This window comes from Suricata suricatta, chromosome 3, assembly GCF_006229205.1.
Source record: "Suricata suricatta isolate VVHF042 chromosome 3, meerkat_22Aug2017_6uvM2_HiC, whole genome shotgun sequence".
Lineage (NCBI taxonomy): Eukaryota > Metazoa > Chordata > Mammalia > Carnivora > Herpestidae > Suricata > Suricata suricatta.
In genome coordinates this window covers 75,782,522-75,810,169 of record NC_043702.1, presented here as the reverse complement: position 1 = coordinate 75,810,169, position 27,648 = coordinate 75,782,522, and the positions used below count along the sequence as shown (strand labels likewise).

The 27,648-nt window shown below is 41.1% G+C and overlaps 1 protein-coding gene across 3 annotated transcripts in view; it reads right to left on the bottom strand.

The window, feature by feature from the left end:
• Positions 1 to 27,648, bottom strand: part of CACNB4 (calcium voltage-gated channel auxiliary subunit beta 4) — a 245,243-nt gene that overhangs the window by 105,016 nt on the left and 112,579 nt on the right. The gene's annotated exons all lie outside the window — the stretch shown is intronic.

The following is a 27,648-nucleotide window of genomic DNA, read 5'->3' as shown; positions in this document are numbered from 1 at the left end:
CAGCTCTGCTTCCCATAGAATATTCCTCCACTATAACCATTTTACATGTTATATGGCTGTAAGTGCCAGTTAGACAAATACTCAACAACAATCCGGCCTGAGTTATGGATTTGGGTACCCTAAGCATAAGCAAGATGAGCTTGCCAAGTTAGACTGTATCACGTTCTCCACTGAACAGAACCATTTTATCTGGTTACTGTACAGAATTAGCAACTTAAGAAGTTTTAGAATTATCTTTTACTCATGAGGCAAACCAGTGACAGAACCAAACCCTGAAGTAGGAAGTTCTGCCTTGGAGATTGTGATGGACTGAATTTTGTTCCCTCAAACCCAAAGTTGTATGTTGAAGTCCTGTGCCCTGATATACTTGGAAATAAAGGCTTTCATAATGAGGTAAATAAAGTCAACTGAAGTCACAAGGATGGAGCCCTAATCCAATAGGACCAGTGTCCTTAGAAGAAAAGGAAGACACATTAGGAATGCCCCCCCCCACCCACACAAAGAAAATGTGTGAAGACACAGTGTGAAGGGCTATGAGAGGTCTAACCTAAAACCAACCCTTCTGGTACCCTGACCTTGGACTTCCAGCCTCTAAAACTGTAAGAAAATAAAATTCTGTTGTTTGAGTGGTATTTTGTCATGACAGGCCAAGCAGACAATTACACAGATCACAGATCTACTTTAAATCTTGCTTCTTCTCCAGGGTCAATAACCCGCACATCATTTCATATCTTCGCCCAGTGTCCCAATCATGTGCTGAGAATAAATTCCATATTTATTGGAGGTTCTATTAACAGAGAAACCCAGACTGCAAGCACCAAGTAGTTTTATGCAGGTGCCTTGATGAATTTGTGTGTTAAAACAATTTCTCACGGTGCCTGGGTGGCTCAGTCAGTTCAGCGTCTGACTTCAGCTCAGGTCATGATCTCACAGTTCATGGGTTCAAACCCCGCATCAAGCTCTGTGCTGATGTCTAGCCAGAGCCTGGAGCCTGTCTTCAGATTCTGTGTCTCCCTCTCTCTCTGACCCTCCTCTGCTCATGCTGTGTGTGTGTGTGTCTCTCTCTCTCTCTCAAAAATAAATAAACACATTAAAAATTTTTTAAAAGAAAACGGTTTCTCAACTGTCCCACCAAACTAAAAGCTCATCAAAAGGGAAGCCACATGGGATAAGGAAAAATATCCAGGTTTTGAAGGCAATTTTATCCGAGGACTGACTCCCACAGGGTAGCCTTACTCATAGGTAGAACAGGCAGCCACATGGCTGGTAAGTTAAGGAATTCCAGAAAGCCTCCTCTCTCATGAACTTGGGCATTTGTGTGTGTATCTCAGCTTCCCCATCTACAGGATAAAGGTAATGATAGGATACATCCATAGGGTTGGTGAAAGGGGTAAATGAGCTAATACGGGTGAAAAAGTTAGAATAGCACCTGGCACAAAGCACCACACAAATATTAGCGAGTATTATTGCTAATGCTGTTGCTGTTATTATTATAAAACAGCTCCCCAGTGAGGCTTCAGAGACCAACCCTCCTGGCTTGTCCGGGATGTGCATATCAATCTCAAGCAAACTTGGATGGGCTCAACCTAAGAGGCCTCAAAATTTTACATGTTCACTTCACTGAGGTTGCTCCTGAGATGCAAATGCTATTAGAGAGAGGCGAGGCTGGTTTAAACCATCAGGATTCCTGAACATTTTACAATCAGATCTTCAACCTAGCTAGCAAAATGCTGAGAACAGCAGCCACATGATGACAGAGAAGGTCTGACAGGCAATCAGCAGTCAGAAAAAGACCAGAGCTTCAGGCTGTGTGGTAGGTAAACAGCCAAGTGCTCTAGGAGGATGTCAGGTAGCTGGGGGGAGGAGGCAGAAAAGGGGCTGGCGTGCCAACCAGGGAAGAAAGAGAGAAGCAAACAGTCCCAGAGGGATGCTGTTTCCCCCTTTCAATGTTCTCGGAAACTGTCCTTAGGTGGGGGATACTTCATCAGACTGTAAGGATCCCTTTCCTAGATCCTTAGAGAAGTGAGATTAGGACTCTGAAGGGCTGTGGCGATTCTGGGTCCTTTAGAAAACAAAATCTGGTTAAATCCCGATGCCCCGTGCCACCAATCCTGGTGTGGCATGTGCTCACAGCCTGAGATTTGATTTCAGTCCAATCCCCCAAAGAGAGACACCGGATGAAAATCATTCTGTGTGTGGCCAGTGTGAAGAAAAGAGCAGTCATCAGAAAAAGCAATGTGGCTGAACAGAATGGATGAAATCAGGTCTCCAGAAGAGCTCTCTCCAGCCGGCAGCAGGTGCTGTGCAGCTGGCCCTGTCATTCCTGGATGACAGGGTTACCCAGGTGAGTCAACAGGGAAGGAGCTCTGCAGGTGTGCAAATAGATGTTTGGAGCTTGCCTTTGACTGCGTGCTGCTCTGTAAACCTGCAAGGCTGTGGTTCTTGGGCTTTTTAAAGACGGTGCTCCTTGCTGCCTCTAGTGGATCCTAATGAGGGCTTCCAGAAGGTACATGCCTAACCACCTTCCCAGGTGATTCTACTGTGATCTACCTTACCTTCAGAATCACTGCTGCAGGAGTTCTGGGTCACACCTGAACTAATCAACTTTAGAAACGGTTCCCAACTGGCCAGAAATGTCTATGCACTTTTCAAAGGTGCTTCTGGAAGCATTTACACCAGGGATCCCTTAAGGAGAAGATCCTTTGATTTGAATAAAGCTGTGAGGTCTTCTGGCTCAGGCAGCAGAGGTCTCTAAGTGGGAGGGAGCACTGCCTGCTCTGCTTGCCTTCTCTGAGCCTGCCCTGCACTTTCCACAGGCACCTGCCTCAACAGAGAGTCACGGATCAGATTCTAATCATGTTATGAGAAGGGCTGTTGACTGGTGGACTAGTCTCTGGTTTACAGAAACAAGCGGCACTAGACTTAAAAGGGGAAGGAAAGGCTAATGAGAGAACACAGAAGTGGTATATTAAGAAGTCTTTTCTTAGCTGCGGCTGCCGGAGGTAGGTGGGCATTCCAATGTTCCACATCGGAGCTCAGACCAATGATTCACAAGGAGGCTTTCTCAGGCCTTCAGTCTGGGGCCTGCATAAAACAATGTGGGTATGCATGTTGGGTCATTAGTGCACTCACCGAGTTTGGATTGGCTGCTTAAAAATCCCTTATGAGAAACTAGGAATGAACCTGCTGTCATTTTCTCTGTAGAGACCTGAATTTAAAAAGTCTTCCTAGCCCATGCCACACTTCCTAAGTGAGCCTTTCCTATTTAGCTGCAGAGTCAGACGGTAGCGGCATCACCTAGCAGCTGCCTGCAGAGTAGGAATTATGTAACGTGTGCTATGTAAGCAAAGAAGAGCAGACACTTGGGCTGGGCAGAAGGCAGCCACTCCTACTTTGATCTCAAATGTCCTTTTATGTGCTCTGACCCAGAGATCCCCAAAAGAGACTAAAATGAGGGGACTAATGGAGGCAGCTATACCTGCCAAGTGTCTTATACCCTCAGGAATGTGGAAAATATGAGGTCCTCTGCCCCTGGCCCACGTGCAGAATGGGCGTGGAATGGGGTAGGATCAGAGAGGCATTTACTCCGAGATCTAAAGCCCTTCAGGCCTTCAGCCTTTCTCCCTCTCCCCTTCCAATATGCAAGTGCATGTTCTAACGCAGTAAGCTTGAAGTTTATAGAATAAATGACTGCACTTTTTTGAACCCAGGCATTAATGACCTAGCTACACCCTGCCTTCCCTAGGTTTGTTCAGACATCTATTTTGAGAGCTCCTTTGTGCCAAGCACTGCTGCAGGTGTTTGAGACACATGACGAACTACACAGAGTAACAGTCCCTGTCCTCCTGGAACCTGGTAAAAGACATAAAGAAGCCATTAAAATACAGTGGAGAGCACCCAAAGTTCAGACAGGGGAGTCACGAGGGACTCTGGCAAGAGAAGGTGTTTGAGCAAAGCCTTAAGGCTATGTGACAGTTAGCTCTGTGGGCGAAGGAGAGAACATGTGCACAGGCAGAGAGGTATGCAAGAACATGACCCATTTGGGGACCTACACGTAGGTGATGTGGCTCCAGCGTGATGATGCCTGAGGGAGGAAGAAAGAACCTGAAGCTACAGACCTCAGCAAGGGCCAGTGCGTAAAGGTCCTGATGTGCCAAGGAAGGAAATCTGCAATATATTCTGAAGGCCATGGGGAACCATTTAAGAATTTTAACTAGTGAGTAACAACTAAGGGTTGCATTTTAAATAGCTAACTCTACTCTGGTTTCTCTTCAGATCGCAGAAATCTTTCGCCGTTTTTAAATAGCTAGCTCTGAGAGCAGACCATTCCAAGGGACTGGAAAGGGACAACAGCAGAGGGATAGCAACCAGTAATGAGGTCATCTCAATAATCCCAGCAGGATATGGACTGCGAGACAAGAAATTCTCTGTTCCCACGGGTATACAGCTATGTTTCTTTATTGCTCAATATTGGTCTCTAGAAGACATCCTACTGTAATTTTTAGTCTTGTTTCAAGACTCGTAGACTCTCAGTAGAGTCATATGTCCTTTTCTGTCTTCATAACATCTTCCCTAAAGTTCTCTATCAAAACTAATGGCCCATGCTTTAGCCCCTGTGGAAGACAGTTTGGCAGTTCCTCAAAAGCTAAATACAGAATCCCCATGTGACCCAGCAATTCCACTCCCGGGTATATACTGGGTGGCTCAGTCAGTTAAGCGTCTGACCTCGGCTCCGATCATGATCTCACGGTCAGTGGGTTTGAGCCCCATGTCGGGTTCTATGCTGACAGCTCAGAGCCTGAAGCCTGCTTCAGATTCTGTCTCTCCCTCTCTCTTTGCCTCTCCCCCACTCTCTCTTTGGCTCTTAAAATAAAATAAAGATATTAAAAATTATTTAAAAAATGAAAACAGGTACTGAAACAAACACATACAAATTTCCCAGCAGCAGAAAGTGGAAATAGCCCAAATGTCCACAAAGAGATGAATGTGGTATATCCATGTACAGAATATTATTCAGCCAAAAAAAGGAAGTACTGATACATGCAACAATATGGATGAACCTCAAAAACATTGTGCTAAAGTGAAAGAAGCCAGACACAGAAGGTCACACATTAAATGGCTCCATGTGTCTGAAATATCCAAATAAGTAAGTTCACAGAAACAGAAGCCTGGATGCCCAGGGTGGGAAGAGGGAGGAATGGGGAGTGACTGTTTGATGGGTATCAGGTGTCACTCTGCAGTGATGAAAATGCTTTGCAACCGGACAGACATGGTGGTTTCATGACACTGTGAATGTCCTACATGCCACTGAATTGTTCACCCTTAATGGTTAGTTTCATGGTATATGAAGTTCACCTCCATTTTTAAAAACTGCTTTTAAACCTAATGCCCCAATTTCACTCTTCTCTTTCTCCAACCCTCCTTCCCTATAATCAGCCTCCTGATGACTTGAGTATTACAGGCTTGAGTTGGCCAGAGCAAGCCCTCCAGAGTTGGCACACACACAGGTGACGACATTTTTCAATTTCCTTTAAAGATGCTGAGAGTTGAGAGGAGCTGGCAGAATTAGAGAGGTCAACGAGCACAGGCTCCAATTTGTTCCGTTAAGTGGTGGAATCTGATTGTTTAAGAGAATGAGCTATATCCTAAATCAGGGCAACAAGATGAAGTCCATGCATGAGAGGAAAGCTCAGGTCCCATCGCAGAAACACATGCAGCAGGCTTCAAGGAAAGTAGCTGGAGAGATGCTTGCAGACTGCAGTTTGGCTTCTGCTATGGCTGTGCTCGTGTTTCTTCCTACTAGAAAAGAGTCATGATGAAGCTGGAGTGCTGTGCACAAGGAAGCTGATTAAACCTCCCTCCTCCAGCCTTCGAGAAGGAGGCATATTCTCAGAGACCTCATCTAGTAAACAAAGCAGCATGACATTACTTAGGCTCACCGAGAATTGAAACAGAGGACTTTCTAGAGCTTGGAAAGTAGCATTGCATACTAGGAAGGCCCATACTGGGTACGTACGTGGATACCGCCACGGACTAACTGTGACCACCAGAAGTTATTTACTCTCTCTGTGCTTCAGTTTCCTTGTCTGTAAAATAGGGGTAATGACACCTATCTCACCTGCTCTTGCAAGAACTAAATGATAATATGTCATGTAGCATATTCAGAAAGTGCAGGGTGCTATTCAAAATGTTTGATAACTGGTCTGATTTCAATACCAACTAATCAGAATAAGTGCTGAAATAAGCAATCCAATCAGAATAGACACCAGCTATGCCCCATCTGTGTGCTATACAAATAACCATATGTATCAGCCCTGAAATAACCCTGGGTCATAGTAAGCCTTCAGTGGAGACTAACCATTATTTGAAAGAGGCAGCTAGAAATAGGATTCTGGAGGTCACTGTTTCTGTAAAACACAGACCACCCTTGGACAGCTCGAAGTATAACACAGACAAGGGCAAGCAAGCACAAGCTAGAAAAGATCCTTGAAGGTCCTCCCTGCCTGGGAGTCTCCTCTTTCTCCTGGCCCCTTACCACACCCCACTTCTGTCGACAGGGAGGGTAGCAAAATGGATCCTGTTTCCCAGACACGGAAGTGTATATATTCACAAGGTATATTTAAAACTGATAATAATTTGATTAGGAAAAAAAGGATCTCCGAAGCAGCTAGCCCAGGACTTAAAGGCTGCCCCCAAAGGAGAGTGGAGTGTGCACCAGAATGCAAATAAATGCCCTGATGTCTTCATTGGGAAAAGATTGCTATCGGGTTGGGGGAGGTGTCAGCTGCGCTAACAGCATGTTTAGTGATGTCGTTGATTCACATTCTGGCATTGCTCTCAAAAACATTTGAAACATTTACATTCCTAGGAATAGAGGGTAAATTTCAGGGAATTGTGTGAGAAGGAAGAAAAACGGTTTCTGGCCCTGCTCAGCATTTTGCTAGCAGAGTCTTCAAATGTTCAGACCTGGCTGAACAAATACATGGATGAGTGAGTGAATGGCTGTGGAGAAGAAAGGACAGGGAATATTTAGAAAAGAAACTGCATGTTACATGGAATACTAGAATGCAATTTCTGCCCCAGGCTTAAGAAAATTAAGAGAGAACAGAGCAGAGATAAAAGATTCTGCCCTGACACAGGAAATGTACCTTTAGAGGCTCAGTCCTTATCACTAAGAACTCACACAGGGAAGAGATGAAGCAGTGTGAGACGACCATGTTTCCAGGACTGTTCCAGAAGCAAAGGAAGCTCCCATTGAGAGGCTCTACCTCTCTCTGCCTACAGACCCGTCCAAACGCTTGGGGCTTGGGTCGGAAAGCCATGCCCAGTCACTGGCAAATCTCCCTCCTTATTGGTCTTCCAGTACTTTACATATTCTTTCTCCCATTGTCCTGTTTCTTCATTTGATCTGCCATGCATCTGCCCCCCACCCCCACCCCAACCTTTCAATTCCCTTTTTCAGGAAGAGGCTCTGAGTCAGACACCTGGGTTCAAGTCCTGGCTCTACTGTTTACTGTGACCTTGGACAAATCACTTAAAATCACTTGAAAATGAATGGTAAAATGTATCTACATCATAAGGTTGTTGTGAAAATTAATGGAAGGAATCCATATAGAGCACTTAGAACAATTTTGGCCCACAGCACAAGGCAACTATTATCGTGATTTACAGTGCTCTGGCTTAAGTATTATCACTTTATGAAATTATACAGAAGGGTCTCATGCCTCTAAAGCCTTTCTACGATTCCCAATTCCTTTTGTACCTATAGGTTTAGACTCTATGCCAAAGCCCCTAAACCTTATTTCAGTCACCCTAAGCTGTCTTCCCATTAATCTATTAATACTAATAATACTTAAACTTCATTTTTTAATGTTGATTTATTTTCGAGAGAGGGAGAGAGACAGAGAGTGAGTGGGGGAGGAGCAGAGAGAGAGGAAGACACAGAATCCAAAGCAGGCTCCAGGCTGTGAGCTGTCAGCACAGAGCCTGATGCAGGGCTTGAACTCACAGACCTCAAGATCATGACCTGAGCTGAAGTTGGATGCCCAACCAACTGAGCCATCCAGGCGCCCCAATACCTAAACTTTATTAAACTACTATGTGTCAGGAACTTTATTTAGCTCTTTACATATGTTCTCTAAATTGATTTTATCACCACAATAGCCACGTAAAAACATTATTATCCTCATTGTACTGATAAGGAGATAAACTCAGGGGGTTAACAATTTCTCCAACTCCCAAAAGTTTGTAAATGGCAAGCACTGTGATGAATCCAATTCTTTTTGCAAGAATAAAGCCCGTCCCATTATTTTATGATCCCTCTTTGTTGCTTCACATAGACAAATCTGGTCCTCTTGATTTGACTAAGCATTTTCATACTGGGTTCATCTTCTATTTCTTTTACTCTTACAAGAGCTACTACCCCTACGGTGTCAGACATGCCACAGGAACTGCCTGTTTGTTTAGATGTTCAGAATAAAGTGCATCTATAAACAACTCTTTGGTAACGCTTTGATTTATTTACTGGTCCTGCACAAAGGCCATGGACAAACAGGTCTAGGATTAATTTACAAAGCTGATGCCTTAGTTTTGCACAGTAAGAACTTAAGGAAGTCACTCAGACAACCCCTGTCTTGACATAAATGAGCCTCAGGATCCAACGACACACACTCCTGCTGAAGAAATCTACTGTTGTTCTACCTGTTACAATAAAAAAAGCAAGTAAGGATGGTCCTGAAGTGATAAGTGCTTGAACAGCAATGACCAACCACTGCTACACTAGAGTTCTTTTCAACATCACACAAAAATTCAGGCCATGAGTTAACAGAGCGATTTCATTATTTAACTTTATTTAGGCAGTATTATTTCCATGGATCTTTTCATAATTAACTTGTAAAGAAAGAACTGGGATGATTTGTTTATACTCTCACCTATTCAGAAATAACTGAAGAGTAGATTTTATAGGAAAATAGCTGAAACTTTCATTACGAAGTGCAGGAAGAACTAAAATACTTTGTTCTGTTTCCAATTATTATACCTTTGTATCTCATTTCCTGTAATTTTTTTGTTTTCATTTGGGTTTACAGATTAACATAAGGTCCATTTATGTAGTGCTCATTCAGCTGACCTCATCTGAGGAGTCATAGAAATTTTGGATATGACCATCACAGATATAATGGCTCTGATAATGACAGAGTTGCTAAATTATTATCTGAGCTTGGAAATAAAAGAGAGGGAGTTGCAAGGATCTTATTTTCAAGACAATGTCCCTGAACATGTCCTTGCAAATGAGAACAAGTAAGAAGAAATGAAGAGAATATATGATGTTCAGACAGGATTATTTCTACAGAGAATGCCTTTCAGCATTTTCTATGACAAGTCAGCAGCTCTTAAATGAGCCCCTCAAAATTTCAGAGCTGCACCTGGTTTAATTGATGACTCTCATCATTTCCTCACTGGTTGGTGCAAACCAGTCCCATTTTACTATGCACTGAAAACATCAATGTCATGAAGGCTTTGAGCCATAGCATTTATTCATTGATTCAATATTAATTTCACTCTTACCCTTGGTGTAGTTGGGATTGAAGTAAGGGAGGCACAAAAGAATGAAAGGCCTTGGTCCTTGCCCTCCAGCACCTTGTATTTGTAGAGATAAGACCCAGATGCATGAAACAGTGAACTAGTCAAATGAGGCAAGAGGTGGTTAATGCCCAGGTGAATAGGCTAGATGCTGCTATGTGAGTTCAGAAGATTTGGAAACGCTGGGAACAGTCTCACAGGTTGAAGAGTTGGACCCTGTACAGTACAAAAGCTGTAAAGAGGGGTGGGCAGAGAAGAGTTCTCCCAAAGGAGTGGATGGCGTCTAGTTCTTGTACTGGAGACTGAGCACTGTCTATACAGGCAACTCTCAGAGAATCACACAGACTAAAGCAGGGTTACATGGGAATAGTAGAGATGTGGTCATATGGGTCAATGGAGTGGGATTCTACAGTACTTTGAATCATCCAACAGTAAAACCCTGGTTTGCGAACATAATTCGTTCCGGAAACATGCGTGTAACCCAAAGCACTCTTATGTCAAGGCTAGTTTTTCCGTAAGAAATAATGGAAACTCAGATGATTCATTCTACAACCCAAAAACATTCATATAAAAATTATTACAATACTGTAACATAATACAAAATAATAAAGAAAATACAAACTATAAAGAAAAATAAATTAACCTGCACTAACCTTTGAAAACCTGCTAGGCTGGTGTGAGGGAGGCAAGAGAGAGTAGAGTTACTGTGTAGAATGCCTTTCACTGTCACTAATGGAATCACTGCTATCTACTGGCTCAATGGAATCTTTTTCTTTTCATGCAACTTTAACAAGGAACCTCTCCAATGACCTAGAATGAAACAAAGGATTCCTAAGCTTACTCTTGTATGGAAAAGCAAAGGACTGTCCATAGGTGCTTTGAAGTGACAAAATATACACTAGTGCCAGTTGTGGGCAACTTCCAACATTGTAAAACATCACTGATTTCTGCCAAACACAGCATGGCTTGAGACGGAGCAGCCAAGCATGAGAAATGATCCGCCACAATCCCACAGCAGGAGAGAGAGAGAGAGAGAGAGAGAGAGAGAGAGAGAGAGAGAGAGAGAGGGAGGGAGGGAGGGAGGGAGGGAGAGAGAGAGAGAGAGAGAGAGAGAACCATTGGCTCAGTTGTGATCATGCGACATTGCTATCACATACCACTTGTATTGCAAGATGTCGCTAGTTTATCAAGTTAAAATTTATTCAGAAATGGTAGCTCATCTTGTGAAACACTTGCAGAATAAGTTACTCACAATCCAAGGTTTTACTATGTATCTTTAGTATATCTCAAATTACTAAAAATGGCTTACACTTTAAGGTGACTTGTCAAGAAACTGTTAAGTCCCCCCCCCACACGTGTTACAGGTGTTCAGAGTAACACTATTCATCACAGCCAAAAAGTGAAAACAACCCAAATTTCCATCAACAAATAAATAAAATGTGTTATATCTGTGTAATGGAATATTACATGGCAATAAAAAGAAACAGAATGCTGATATGTGCTGTGACATGAAAACATTATGTTGAGCCAAAGAAGCCAGTCACCACATGCCACATATTGTACAACTGATTCGACATGTACAAAATATCCAGAACAGTCCAATCTACAGAGACAGCTCAGGTCTGGGAAAATTGGCAGGAAATGGAAAGTGACTGACTACTAATGTGTATGCAATTTCTTTTTGGTGTAATTAAAATGTTCTAAAATTGACTGTGGTGATTGTGGCACAACTCTATGAATATACTAAAGCCAGTGAATTGCACACTTTAACTGGATGAATTGTGTGCTATGTAAAATATATCACAATAAAGCTGTTATTTAAAAGCAAACTGTTAAGTGAACTCTAGGGAAAAGGATGTAGGATATGTAGGGTGGGAGGGAGGCTTAGTGTCACCAATCTGTTTACAATCAACATAGCCCCATTGGAAATAACAGGAAATATCAGAGAAGACTGAGTTTCCTTTATCACAATCTGGCTCTTCTAAAAAGAAAGGCCTTTTAGGGGCACCTGGGTGGATCGGTGGTTAAGCATCCAACTTTGGCTGAGGTCATGATCTCACAGTTCATGAGTTTGAGCCCCACATGGGGCTGTCAGCACAGACCCCACTTTGTGTCCTCTGTCCCAGACTCTCTCCGCACCTTCCCCCTCAAGTTTGCTCTCTCTCTCTTTCAAAAATAAATAAAACATTAAAAAATAAAGGCCTTGGGGCACCTGGGTGACTCAGTTGGTTAAGCGTCTGGCTTCAGCTCAGGTCATGATCTCACGGTTCATGGGTTCAAGCCCTGCATCAGGCTCTGTGCTGACAGCTGGCTCAGAGCCTGGAGCCTGTCTTCAGATTCTGTATCTCCTTCTCTCTCTGACCCTCCCCTGCTCACACTGTCTCTCTCTGTATCTCAAAAATAAATTTGAAAAACATTAAAAAATTAAAAAAAAATAATAAAGGCCTTTTAATTTCCTAAATCTGCTAACCTCCATTTTAAATTTACTTTGATTTTTTCAAGAAAAAATAATAGCATGGCTGGTCATGGATGGATATAATATAAACTCCATCGATCCCTTGGGAATCCCTGAATAAATATATCACATTCAATCATTTCTGACCACTCCCTGGGTTCCTCTCGATTTCTCAAGGAATTAAGGTTATTGAATTTCTATTCATCGCAGCAATTGTTTACTGAGTGCCTGTCTTGTGGCATGTGTGCGAGGTGTGCAAGGCTATGCAAGGGCAGGGAGATGAGTAAGAAAAACAGTCCTACTTCAAAGTGCTAACTACTCCAGAGAGAAAATGGACAAATAAATTGGGACCTGAAAGAAAAGGGAAACTAAGGACTGTGTGCTGTCACCAAAGTGCTGAAGTGTATTCATGAAGATCATCTCTCGAGGGTATATCAACAATGCAAACCCTAAGCCCCTTCCCAAGCTAGTGGACTCAAAATCTCTGAGAAGAAGGCTCCAGAAACATATATGCTTTTTTAATGTAAACTCCAGCCCAGCCCATAGAATCCACCCAATTTAAGACATTAAAGGATGTTTCCAGCAAATAAGTCCAATGTAAGTAACTAGACCAGCATTTCCTCCATGAATTCTGCAGCATGCTAGTTTTTCAAGTAGTTACTAGGTATTCTTTAGGAGAAAAAATGGGTTCTAAGGTCAAAGAAGTCTGGGATATCTTTGGGTTACACAAAATTTAGTTTATTTATTACAGAATGCTAAGAGACTGTAGTAGCCTGTTGTGTGCTGTGAAATTTTATGAAAGGGACATAGAATGTGGTTATTATCAAAGTTATTTGACTAGGAGATCATTTTTTTTCCACATACATTAATGGGCATATCAAATTAATGGCTAGAGACTCATGGACTAAAATTAAGAGATAAGGGCACCTGGGTGGCTCAGTCACTTAAGCATCCGACTTTGGCTCAGGTTGTGACCTCACAGTTCATGGGTTCAAGCGCCATGACAGACTCTGTGCTGACAGCTGAGAGTCTGGAGCCTGCTTTGGATTCTATGTTTCCTTCTTTCTCTGCTTCTCTCTCTCTCTCTCTCTCTCTCAAAAATAAACATTAAAAATTTCTATATAAAATTAAGAAAGAGAGATACTCTGGGAAAATATTATGATCTACTCCTTAATAAAAAAAATAAATGTATACAAGACAATATTGTTTAAAAAAAACAAGATTGTTTTTAAATACTTTTTTTCCCATTTTCTCAAATGCCCTTTTTTATAATCTAGTTGTTACTTGGAATAATACTCATTCACTGAGGAAAAGGATGATTAAAAATCAATTTGAGGGGCGCCTGGGTGTCAGTCAGTTGAGCGGCCAGCTTCGGCTCAGGTCAGATCTCACGTTTGTGGGTTCGAGCCCCGTGTCAGGCTCTGTGCAGACAGCTAGCTCAGAGCCTGGAACCTGCTTCAGATTCTGTGTCTCCCTCTCTCTCTGCCCCTCCCCCTCTCATGCTCCGTCTCTCTTTGTATCAAAATTAAATAAAACATTTTTAAAAAAATCAATTTGAAGATTCTTGGCTGAGAAGTTCCTCAAGATGGAGAGCACATTTCCTCTATGGTTTCAGATATGCATGACAGGATACGTAAAAATGGGTGCTGGGACAGAATGCATAGAGCTCTAACATAATTACTCTACAGCCAGTTTCTGGTCACTGTGGGTCCTGGCTGTCCAGAACAAAACTATTCCACGACCTCGGAATGAAACCAGTAATTTTCTTAGCCAGGAATCAAGACCAACAGCTGAAGGATTGAAAACTTCAGAACCTGGACCCTGCTTCTAACCTGAGCTCCCCTGGGTCAGTTCAAAAGGCTTCAGAAGCGGGGCACCTGGGGGGCTCAGTCGGGTAAGCCTCCAACTCTTGATTTCAGGTATGATCTCACAGTTCATGGGCTCTGCACTGACGGCACAGAGCCTGCTTGGGATTCTCTCGCTCCTTCTCTCTCTGCCCTTCCCCTGCTCATGCTTTCTCTCTGTCAAAATAAATCAATAAACTTAAAAAAAAAAAAAGTCATCAGAAGAAATGGCCTAGTTTGCCAATCTCAGTGGTACCATTGTCCAGACCAGTCACCCAAGCCAGAAGTGGAGGGGCTCATTCCAGACTCCTTTTCCTTCCTAAGCTAATTAGTCATTAAACCTGCTGCATTTATGACTTAAATATTTCTCAGCTCACCTCCTCCTCTCTATTCCCACTGCTACTGCCCTAGTTGAGGCCTATGCCACCTCACACCTGTACTATTTCCACAGCTTTCTAATTGAACTCCCTGCCTGGATTCTCCCTCCTCAAATCCATCTTCCACTCTGACCAATGCACATCTGAGTACACCTTTCCCGTTGAAAAATTTTTCAACAGCTCCTAATTACCAACTGCAAATAATTTCCCCCAAAGTATGCTCTGCAAAACACTAATACAATGTGTGATCCACAAAAAAAGAGGGCTCCTTGAAACTGAGAAGTACGGACAATGAGGGGAGTACCTATTAGCGTCTGATCTTTCTCCAGGAGAGTAGAAACTAAAAATTCCTTGCAGACTCAGGACCCAGAGGTAGGTCCAATCAGTAAATAAAGAAAAGCTTCCAGAGTCTATCAGTGTCCTTCGTTAGGGGGTCTTGGAAGTGACGTAACATAAATGCTTATGGGATATTGGGCAATTTTTATGCTTCTCAGAAATGGTAATAGATTATAGCCAGAGCCTACTGAATATCCTCAAGTTTTCTCCAGGAAGGATTCTTGAGCTTTGAAATTATCCATCTTCTGTTAAATACGCCGAAGTGCAGTTTATGTTCACAGCATCTTTGCAAGCCCTAAATTAAGAACTGAAAACTCAAATACTCTAAGAATCAGATAGATCACAACTGAGAGGATTCTGGCTGAATTTCCAGAACAAGGTATCTGATGTGTGCCCTCCCCCTCAATGTCCTCAAGATATCTTCTTACTAAACTAGTCACTGAGTTAGACAAATCTTCAGTATTTGAGTTGGCTGCTGGCTGGCATTTGAAAGCCAGCTTCTCTATGTAAATGCAACACTCAAATGAAAAAGCTAACAACTAGTTGCACATCTTACTGCCAGAACATATTTTAGTTAAAAGGGATATGAATCAAAACTTTCACAGAATCTAGGTTATGCATTTCCTTGTCCTGTTTCTACCTTATTTATATTCTTCTCTATTTCTCCTTCTCTTAAAATTCTTCAGATAATTTATAATAAGTTTGGAATGTAGCATGAACAACTTTTTTTTTTTAGCTACCTTTCTATTAGTGTATATTTCCAAATCAGGACAAAACAATACATATTTATCAACATACTATTCAGTCCTAATAAAATCCTGATAGTTATATCTTACATAGTTCTTTATATTATAGCTTTGATCCAAGGCATTTCTCCCTCTCTTTTTCTCTCCCTCTCATACACATAAAACACCATTCAAAATACCACAGCTAATGAAAGCATCTATAACAACAAATGGTAATATTTTACTTCAATTATAAGACCCACCTCTCCCTTCTTGCAAGACTGCACTCTGTACTAATAATAATTTAAGAATTAGAGCTATAAAAATAATATAAGAAACCAATCTCTAAAAATGACATGTTATTTTTATGAGTATGTAGATTCTGAAAATGAAAACATTCAAGCAGCGTTCACATAATATGTATGCCAGCCTGACTTTAACACAGCTCCTTACATATATTTAAAGACTTACACAGCACTTCTCTATTACGTGTGGACACCTGTGTCCCAAGCACACACCCTTTCAGAAGTAAATATCTGAACCTTAAGACCCTATTTCAATAAACTTCATCCACAACTCACAGAAATCTTCATTTTATCCCCTATGAGCAGAATGGACTCTCTGCTGAGGCACTGGCACGGTTCTGGAAGCGTAGGACCGGGTCTCACCACTGAGAACAGCTTGGATTTGACCCTGTAGACCATGCTAAAGGCAGGGAGAAAATCTACTTCCCAGAGTCCTCCTTACCTTAAAAATCACGATGTTCAGAGAAGTGAGGCATCTGCCACTCATGTGTGTGTGAGCACTACTTTAACGAGCCACCCCAGGGAGGGCATGACGTGAAAGTCCAAGGCGAGCATCACCCAGTGAGAGAGCCTTCTCCAGGCACTAGAAGGATATGGTCTTCCTATCTCCTAGTGATGAATCACGTGTCCTATCCTTGGCCAAGTGGCCCACTGGTCAAGACTTATTGCTCTTTCTGAACCCAGGACTCCAGCACATAGTGAGCATATGAATCTGCTCCCTTCTACATTTCATGAGTCCTAACACTTAGAAGCAAGAGCCTTGATTATATCCAGTTCCCAGAATTCCACTAGTTAGACTTATTTTCCCAGAAGAGACTCTCAAAATTTCTAATTGAAGTATAACACACATACAGAAACATGCACATATTATATGTGTACAATTCAATGGATTCTCACAAATTTTGCACACTGTATAACCAGCAACCAGTCAACATGACCTTTTAAGAGACACCCAAGGTCTACTTAGCTTTATTAAAAAGACCAAGGTCTGACCTCCATGCTAATATTTTCCAACGGCTGCGTCTACTTTCAAAAACAAGTTCTGGTTCCAACACTGTAAAGGAAACACTCCTCTTGACTTCTCTGCTCCCACTTAGTCCATATATCGTTTAATAAGGAGGCTGTTATCAGAACTCTAAAGTCTCACGACGCTAACCCTTACTCCCACCAATCCCCCCACTGTTTTACATGGTGGAAATCACAATATAATGACACTAGGACAAACCTTGAGAAGTCTTCTCATCTGCTCATGACATGGAGCACAGCAGAGCCACAGGTTGTTCGGCTACATGCTTTTCTCTCCCTGCTCATTATCAGCAGAAGACCTTTGTGTATTTGAAGGCAATCATGGAAGCCCACATAGTTTGGCTTCTCAAACCTTCTCCCCAACACTAACATTTAAACCTTTTGTTTTATCCCAACTCTAGACCTTGTTGAAGTACTCCAAATCTTGATAATAATTTAAAAAAACAGTACAGGATTAAAAATCCAGGTGACCATTTGAAGTGGAACTATGAGCCCATCAAAGCCAACACATATCCCCAGTGGAAACTGAGCAACAGCAGCTCCTTTAGGGCTTCAGTAACGTCTTCAGCACTGTGTTTTAGAAATGCCATCAAACTAGATGATGTCATCTACTGAGACCAATATAATCAGGCAGGGCCCATCAGGGATATGAATGAGATCAACATCCATTTACCTCCCCAGAGCACCCTCCACCCAACCCCCCTCTGCTTTTGCACTGTTATTGACCCGTAAGCTCTGCTCTGGGTTTCTGGTTGTGTTTGGCCAGTCAGATCCCTAGCATGGTTCAGAGTAAGGGGAAAGAAGGAGATTCCCTGGCGCCCTTCCTGTGGGATGGCGGTAATCCCTCCCCAAGGAAGACTGCATCCATCTCATAACAGCCTTCTTAGCAGAACTCAGCCCTCCCGGGCTCCTATAACCATGCTCTAAGGGAAGTAACAGTTCTGCAGTTACCAGCCCTGGGAGTACTGTGGTATTCCTTGTGGTTTATACCCTACAACACCTCTTCTATTTATTAAATCTCTCAAATTATCCTAATTTGAGGATGCTATTTTTTGTAGAGATCCTGTTTGATTCTGAAGGAATCCTACTCATAACTTACAGGTCCTTTGGCCTTTTAAATATACTGATATCCCTTTTGCTTTTTAAAAATATCACTGTTAAAAAATATATATCACTACTAAATCATGCAAATGTTTCCCTGAATTGAAAGTCCATGGAGAGAATTGAAAATGAGAAAAACAAAATAAACATGGGACTTTGGTACTCTTGGCTAAGGCCAAACGTAGCATCCACGTGCAACTGTCATCAAGACCTGCATACAAATGGTAAGAATTCTAACACTCCCCTAAAACACAAAACCTCTTTCTGACATTCTCTAGCACTGGGCTTTTACGTACATTTAGGTTTTTTGGATGTGCTCTCATTTCAATCCATCAAACTGGAGACTTTGAACCATACCAGAAAGCAACGTCAAAGAAGAAAGCTTGGAAGAAACCAGGACTGTAATCTGGATTCCCAAGGTCTCACCATTGGGGTCAGAGGGCAGTCTGTTCTCTGTTTTAGAGATTCTCCCAACTCCCAACTGCTCTGTAAGCTGTCAAACAAGCACCAAACAAATAATGACTGTACCGCCCTTCAGGGGGCTATTACAGTTTCTTATATTATTAACCCTTGCACTTGGCATTGTGAAAAAACCACTGCTCTAGTTAGAGACCTGAAGACAGCTCTAGGTTCAGTTCCACCATAAATTGTCTGGGTCCTTCTATATAAGTTGCCTAACCTCTTTGGGCCTCAGGGTTTTTTTCATTTATAAGTAAAGAGGGAGGAACTTCACAAGTTTTTGTGAGTTTTTTAAAGCCAAATTACTAGAACAGAGACTAAAAAATTTTTATGAAACCTGGAGGCTATAGCCTAATGCTGTTTCCCACAACCAAGAAACTTCTTCGAAGTCTTCTACTTCATTTTGAGCTTATTTGCTCTAATCTTAACTGAAAAAGAATGTTTATTTTAATATAGAAATTAAAAAAAATTTTTTTTAACATTTATTTAGTTTTGAGAGATAGAGAGAGACAGAGCATGAGCAGGGGAGGGGCAGAGAAAGACGAACACACAGAATCAGGAGAAGGCTCCAGGCTCTGAACTGTCAGTACAGAGCAACACAGGGCTCAAACTCAAGAACTGTGAGATCATGACCTGAGCCAAAGTCGGACGCGCAATGGACTGAGCCACCCAGGTGCTCCTAGAAATATTTTACAACACACACCAGGACATATATATAAATCTTTAAATGTGCTAATCATTTAACTCAGCAATTCCAGAAAGCAATTCTGGAGAAATGTTCCATGTATACACAAAGAGTCATATGTAAGAATTTATCTATAGGATTGAAAAACAGAAAATATTCTAAATCTATCAGTGGGCTAAACTTGTTACAGTAAATCCATACTCTACAGTGATTATGTCACACTCAGCTTGTGAGGAAAAAAAATTCAGATGGAGAAAATCCATGGTACATTTTCTGGTGAAGAGAAAAAGTCACCAGAAAACATTTATTATGATCTTATTCATACTTTTTAAAATTATAAATGTGATATGTGCATTTGTAAGTATGTTTTTCTAAATATTCATGTTTGTCAATGTATAGGGAAAAGGTCTAAATGGATACCCACTGAGTTGTTAAAAATAGTTGCCTGTGAAGACATGAATAGGTTGGGAGGTTGTTAAGGAAAACCAATTTTTCATACTATACAGTTCTGTATTATTTACATATTTCCTCCCAAAACCTCATTTCACTTAATTTAAGATACCAATGATTTTTAAAAAATCAGTATTACCACTAAGAGGAAAAAACCTTCCAATAGAATTCTGAGTTTTAAGATGTAGCTCCATTTTAGATGTATCAAAATGTTGGGAGTGGAAGGTGGGGAATGTGTGCCTTAATATCAATAAAATACAATATATGACTTCAGAAATTGTTACGATATTTTAGAAACTAACATTGGAAGGAAGATACATCATGTTTCACTTACGACACTGTTGGTTTTCAGTTAACTAATAATTAAACGTGACCATTGGATGATCTTTTGCTTTTAAAATCAAATATCTAACCTAGCTCTTTTTGTTCTGCTTGGTTGTATCCCTTACGCTACTCTGCAGTATTCCAGCCCTTTCAAGACTGCAGCATGGTGACTAACACATGTTCTGTGTCCCCCACCTTGTCAATTTTACCTTAATTCCATTTCTATATTCTAAGCATTAACTATATGACCAAATGTAATATGATTTGGAAACCTGATAAACTCTTAATTCTGTCCCTTGGATCAATAGAAGCCATTGAATCAAATAAGTCCAAGACATTCATCTCTGGGACTTCAGCTGAAATTAAATGATATTAAACTATCAACAATGACTCTTTGGGAGTGAATTGGAGAATGAGTTTGCTTACCAGGTAGTTTAGCATGATATTTACCACACGTCTCTACCTTCATGATAAATATTTGCTTCCAACTCTTTCTTCATTCAAACAATACTTAAGGGAATATTTATGAGATTGGGCTGAAGTAAAGATTGCCCCTTATATCTCTTGGCCTTTCATTTTATCACAGAGAAAAATTAAACAGATCAGGCACAGTTATTCCTTTTAAAAGTAACAAATGACTTTTAAAAAAATAATGAATGTCTCCTAGAATATATTATATTCCTGTGGTTTTCTAACTGATTGATTATTGCTTTTAGTACACCCCAAAGGATAATAATGATGAACTGAAGAAAATTTTGTAAAGCAAGAAAACACCCAACATTCTTGATAACATAACATAACAATTATAAAACCATTATTTAAACTTTTTTTTTTGGTCTGTCAATAGTCTCCTAGTATATAGCTCATGCAATTCAGCCAGGAAGGAAAGATAGAGATGATTTAAAGCAGAAATACCTCTCCTCAATTATCAATAAGAATTAGGAGAAGCTCACTTCTCAGAAAGTATTTTCCTTTGATTTTTTTTTTTTTTTCTTAGAGATGAGACTCAAGTGTCTTCAGCTCAAATCACTGTGGGCCGGACATGCACCGTGGGTATTGGCAAGCAAATGAGCAATATGCAAAACACCGTTTGGGCTTTAGAGTAAGAAACCTTAAATAAAACATCTTTCCTCTTCAAAAATTCAGTCTGAGCTCTCAAAGGTGTGTACCACATACAATTTCCTACTTCAAAGATTCTGAAAAAGTCAAATGTTCAGACTCAGGGACCAAATTTGGAGACCTTACTAAGTCTATACAAAACACCATGGTAGCTGATCCTTTCAAAAAGCAAATGACATATGGTGGCATTTGTATCCAAACTGAAGAAACTGGTTATCAGCAAACAACAGAATTCTGGATGTTAGGAAAGCTAAGAAGTCATCTAATCAAGAGTTTTCATTTTATAGAAGGGAAAATGGAGAATTAGAGGGATCAAATGACTTGCCCAAGGTCACTGCCAATCAGTAGCAAAGACCAAGACTTCCACCTCCTCATGCTCCTTCAATTAGACTCTACCGCCCCCTTTTCTGAAACAAAATACAACAAACTAATCAGAAGGCCTTAGGAGATTAGTACATTCTTTCATTTGACAACCACTATAATATTTTTGGAAAGCACTGTCAAAAACCATGCAAATGCTCTGAAAATTAAAAAAAAGGATTTGATGAGAATATCAAAACCTGCAGAGAAAGGAGTATGCCAAAAGCTTAAGTATATTCATGATATGAAGAATAGGGTTACACATATTACCTTATTTAATCTTCCAAACTACCCAAGATGTAGGTTTTGGTATTATTAACACTTTAATAATGTGGAAACCAAGGCACAGAAAGTTCAAGAAATGTACTCAAGGCCACAAATTAGGAAGTGGGAGCTGAGACGTAATCCCTAGCAATATTACACAGAGCCTATGCTTTTTTTATTATTTTTTTATGCTTTTTATTTATTTTTGAGAGACAGAGAGAGACAGCACGAGCAGGGGAGGGTCAGAGAGAGAGGGAGACACAGAATCTGAAGCAGGCTCCAGGCTCTGAGCTAGCTGTTAGCTAGCTACGCAGGACTCGAACCCACAAACTGTGAGATCATGACCTAAGCCGAAGTTGGATGCTTAACCAACTGAGCCACCCAGGTGCCCCAAGCCTATGTTTTTAATCCCAGCATTATTACATTATTATTTCATGATACAAAGTACAAAAAGTAATTTTTAAAAAGATCAAAGAAAAATTTTAAATATAACCCTCTTACTCACCAAACTTTTCAACAAATCTGGTAATAAAGAAATAACACTGAAGGTCAGAATCTTTTATGTTATATGATGCTCAAGCTAAAAAGAGAAGAAAGATTAAGGAGTAATACGATTAAAAAGGCAAAATAAGAATGGAATTATTCATGAATTACACAATCAAGTTCCTGAATAACTGATAGTTGCCAATATTCATGTTAGAATGTACCTCTTACATCAATTCCCTGAACAAAAAGGTTGAAAGCAAATTCAAAACATCCTGTTTTAAGTTTAAGACATTTCACTTTTTTTTTAAAGTAATAATCGCTACACCCAATGTGGCCGAAACCCACAACCCTGAGATCAAGAGTCACATGCTCCACCAACTGAGCCAGCCAGGCACCCCTCTTGAACAGATGCAAAAGAAAAAAAAAAAAAAAGGATGCAGGAAGTACAGATACTAAGGCACCATTTCTGATGAGAGAAAAATATTTATTACTAAAACTATACGTTTATGTTATAAAAGAATACACGAATGCAGAGCAAACCCAAGCACTGATTTATTTTGATCTTGCGAACCATGATGTGAGCTAGGTATCTGAGCCATCCTCCATTTGGCCCACCCGTAAGCACTGTAAGAGTGGCCACACAGTCTCAGCTTAGGCTCACACTCTCAGAATCTTCAAAAGTTCAAAGTGACGCATAAAAATCTACAACTCCCAATCTGTTTGCCATTATTTTATATGAACTATAAACTCCCTTGAGTTTACACACCAAGCCGTGGCCCACTGGTGCCTGGTCTCCAGTAAGATCCCAAGCTGGTGTCCTGACCAGTGTGGCAGGTTAGAGTTGTTACTGGTTTTCAAGTCAGCGTGACCCAATGCAAACACATTAAAGGCAAGTACATCAGCCTGATTTAGATCAGCTACAAAGTCGCTGTCTACAGAGCTTCCCTGGCCTGATTTTTAACCCAGCCTCATGGATATCTGAGCTCATGACACGACGATCACTGCCAAGGGTTAATGGGGAAGGGAAGAGAGGGAACAAAAAACAGTAATGGTCCAGTTATGCCTTCTTGTCTTCTTCAGGTGTCTCAGTTTACCCAGGTAAGGGATGTTAAAGGGAGACGGTGAGCGGAATGCTGAGAGGACCACCCACATAGAAACAAGGTCTATACCAAAGTCTGATAGAAAAGGAAAGGGTAAAGCAAGGATGCTCGCTCACCTTTACCTTAACAGCACGTGTTTTCTTAGTTATTGTTGACCTTCCTACAGAATATCTTGTACCGGAGAAAAAGGTAGTGCTCGCTAAGCACGCGCCGAGGGAGTCACAGGACTATATTCTAAAATCCTGATGGACTCATCATAACCTCATAGGAAGGAGAACACCGACAGGATACAAGACACCAAAGTCCCAGAGAAGATGTAGGGATCGATCCTAACACACTATTCTGTCACTTGAAAGTAGAAATGGCAGAGAAAGTGATGAGACTGATGACGTTGGAGCGGCAAATTCATGGGTTCTCATCAGACTTAAGGAGTTTCTCTCTTTAGCTCAATGACAATTACATCTAGAAATCATTTCAACATACATCTTAGAAAATCATCCTTGCTAAGAACGGAATGATTAAAGCGAAGTTTCTGTTCATCATTCACTTAGACTCTGAACAAATACCAGAGTCACTCGGCTGAGTAAAAGAGGCAGATTTCCTCAAATTTCTTACACAAACCATGAGCAGCATTTGCCTTTCCTCTCTGGCCAGTGAAGCCAACAGACCTTGGATTCATTAATAGAAATAGGCCAGAAAGACTTTCTAACCCCAGAAGCTCCTCTGATCGCCAAACCATAAAGACCTCCAGTCTTCTCATTTCCAAAAGGAACCTAATTCTTAATATCCCTAGAGTGTTCTTCCAAAGGTCCCTACACACACAAAGCCGTCTGTTTGAAGTTGATCCTCCTTCCTCGAAAGCACCCAAGGACATATCTTCATATTTAAAAGAACCTTATTTGATCTTTGAAAGCAGCAATTCTTTATTCTCTTGTGGATGTGTGCCTTTCAACCCTCTCAGGTATCTTTCTTTATGTCAAAAGCAGTTAATTTCTCATCTCCAAAAGCTGTATGGCAGAAATCTCCCACTTAGCACTAACTATCAATTAGCAAAGCATGGAGCATATCTATATATGAATGTGCAGGTTTACGAGGTGCATACACCTGCAGGAACACACACATTCAGGCACACGTACATAGTTGGGCAGCTTATAGAAAATGAATAGTTTCAATAGTGAACATATAGTTATAATAATGTACAGGTATATATAAATTTAAATGTGTACATACAGATATTACATACACATTATAGTTTGTAAAATTTATCTTCACTTTAACTTTTACATCTATAACATTTCTAACAGTATTAGTGAATACATTATACTCCTTTCTGTGACTGAAAATACTTACAAGGATATATTTCCCTCTCTAGTAAATGTCCTGAATTAGGATCTGATAAACTTTTTCACTGAAAAAGATCAGGTCTCTCCCCCTTAGTACTTTAGAAGTTAAGCATTTGGACAGGGAAGCAATTGTTCTGGAGAAATCAACTATTAATTCTATAAAGTGCAAATAGCCCTGGCTTCACTTTACAAAATACTCTTAAGAATCTTTATTTCATTTAAATTGCTCAAAATTCTAGAAGGTCCACGCAGGAGTTTCAAATTTTGCAAAGCATCTCTTGCACAGGCCAGTCTAGTCCTAGTGTGCTGAATCTTTTATCAGATGAGAACATCGTTTCACAGGATAGGATGCAACACACACACAGTAGCAGGCTTAGAATGACACATTCACATATATGTGCATAGATAGTCTGAAAGGATACAAGGCAATATGATAAGAGTCCTTATCTTGGGGTGGATTTTTAGGTAACTTTTTCTACTTATTTGCTTCTTCCATTTATCCTCATAAGAACATCCCTGCTACTGTTTGTGTAATAGACCTGCTGAATGAAAAAAGAAATCTACCCATAATGATTTGATGAATGCCAAAATATACAATGATTCCATTTATAAAACATGTATACCAATGAGCAGCTCTATCAAAATCTATTGTGAATCAGATAAAAAGTACATAGTGTATACTGGAGGCTCAATCAGTGAAAAGTATCTTGGCCACCTGGACTTGTGTTAAGACCAAGTGCAGGCAGTGGAAATGGGGATAAGACAGTCCTGCACAGAAGACAATGCAGTACAAGTCTGTGTGCGTGGTCTATTGTAACTGGCCTGGTCTGGGTATGGACTCATTCAGGAGCACACGTTCCTTTATCCATGCAAGGTAACAGAAGGAGTAAGGTGATGTTCTGTGAACTCTCCTACTCCTGAACAGAGCCCTAGCTGTGGAGCACCGAATCATCTCTTGCACTCTCTTGTGTTCCGACTGAGGCAAACAATTAAGTACTCTCCTAGAAACCAGACCAGAAGCTAATGGACTTGTCCAAAAAAACTCCATAGAACTCAAGAATCTAAAATGTCCAGACTCAAGTGTGTTCCCCCATGGCTCTTGTTCCTCTCTCTTCATACATACAGAGCATGAAATATGGAGGTTTCAAATGAAAAGCTAGGGTATTAGAAGTCTAATATCTATCTCTGGACCGGAATCTTAAGAAAAACCTTGCATAACAGTACCAAAGTCTCTTTCACACTGCGGGGATGTGAGGTGCTAACAGTGTACAATGATGTTTTATTCTTACTCAGAATAAAATATTATCAGTCCCTAGGCAAGATGATCTCATTACAGACTTACTGTGTGAACATGCTGAATACAATCACTTATCACATGTTAAACCCCCACACACCCCACAAAGGCATTTTCAACAGCGCAGAGTGTCAGAAAGATGCGGATGGCGCCCCAGCCCCCCAAAGAAAGTGCCGTACTCAGCTTTTAGTGCCTGTGTATTCTTGGACTGCAGCTGGTCATCGGAGAAAAGCCTCTCCACACCTATCCACCAGACCTCATCCAAGAGCTTTGCTTTAACCTGGGCAAACCCCCACACTTACAGCCATAAATGCATTGGCACTGAGAAAGACTGCTGAGGATGTGGCACTCCAGGTGTGGCTTTATTTCTCACTTCACCGGGTCAGCTATTTAGGCCTAGTCTTCTCCATTGGCTTGAAGCTTTGTTCACACCATCTTGGGTAACACATCACATTATTCTTCCTTATAAAAACAAATAAACTCAAATGAGCATTCTGAGTCAGTTCACCCCTCCAAACACCTCTGCCTTCCCCTCTGATTTAAGTGACACGCTTCCAATCCCACCCAACCGAGAGCTTCCCATACTGTCAAGAGAGGATTAGCCAGATGTCTTTCTTCGTTCCTTGGGTTTCCCACCTTCCTCGCCTCCGCAGATCCCGAGGATCTCAGGCTGCTGGCCACCACTGAGTCACCAGGAGCACAGCACTGCAGTACCTAGCACTGCCTGCCATCAACTCCCGCCAGAGTCAAACCACTGCACTCTTCACTTCCCCCCCACAGAAAAACTCGGCTGTCCTGTGAGGCTGGACCAAAAGAAAAACCAATGTTTTCATACTTATAATGGCTCCCTTCTCAACCAGTGCATCGGAAATTTATACGGTTATAAAGAACAAGGTGTTAGATACATTAGTTCCTAGCTGACTCTGTTCATTCCAGCCGGTTTCTAAAATAACCAGTTATTCTGAAATAACTCCAATCCACCTAAGTGCAACACAGTGCCCGAGGTAAAATCGATGGTCGCAAATAAAAACCACAATCCAATAAGGCATCACATGTTTCATAACTGAGTGTGGAGAGAAGGGGTGTGAGAAATAATCAGGCTTCCTGAAGAACCCTGCTGGTTTACTGAACTCCTATAGTTGCATTTCCCATTCTTCCACCCCACTTGCACGTGTGGACTTTCTCTATTCCAGCCACCAGTGTTTCACACTACAGTCCCTTGCAATAGACTGGCAGTGTGATAATTTACGAGCACGCTGGGCAACACGCAGAGAGACTTTGCAGAAAGAGTTAGAGTCAGAGCCAACACAGAGACAGGAAGGAAAAATGGAATGCCTTATCAGAACAGAGAATTTCTATCTTCCAAAAAGAGTACATCATTTGATACATATGTCTGCACTGACGAGTACCATAAGGCTTTTTTGTTGTTGTTGTTGTTGTTGTTATGGTCTGTTTATTTGGTGGTTTAGCCAGGGAATCTTATATAACACATTCCTGTTTCAAATGTAGCAACATGTATGGCATTGCACTCATATAAAATTCAGACTCCCCACAGCAGGTCCCATTAGCCACCCCTAATCGTTTTACCTTGCAAGGTTTCTAGATGATAGATGAAAAATCAAGAACTACCACTAGCAATGTTAAAGATTCAACAATCAGCTTTACCCTCCATTTAAAAGCTAACATTCTGGTGGTACGATTTTAGGGATTTCAGAAAACCATTTTCATCCTGATTTTCATAGATTACATGAACCTGACCTATGGAAGGAAAGGAGTCCAGTTTTCTAAGCCAAAACACACGTGAGCCTACTTCCGTCTTCCAGGGTAGAACACAGAGACACTACCCTCTGCCTCTGCACTGGGTGTTCAATGACCACAACCTTTGCATCTGATTTCCTTAACAAAGAAGCAGCAGATCTGCACCACTTGTTTCGCCAGAAAGCACATAATACAGCTACAGCTGAGCAACTTCCATTCATGCTGGCTCAATAAACAATGTGTATTATATAATGAATG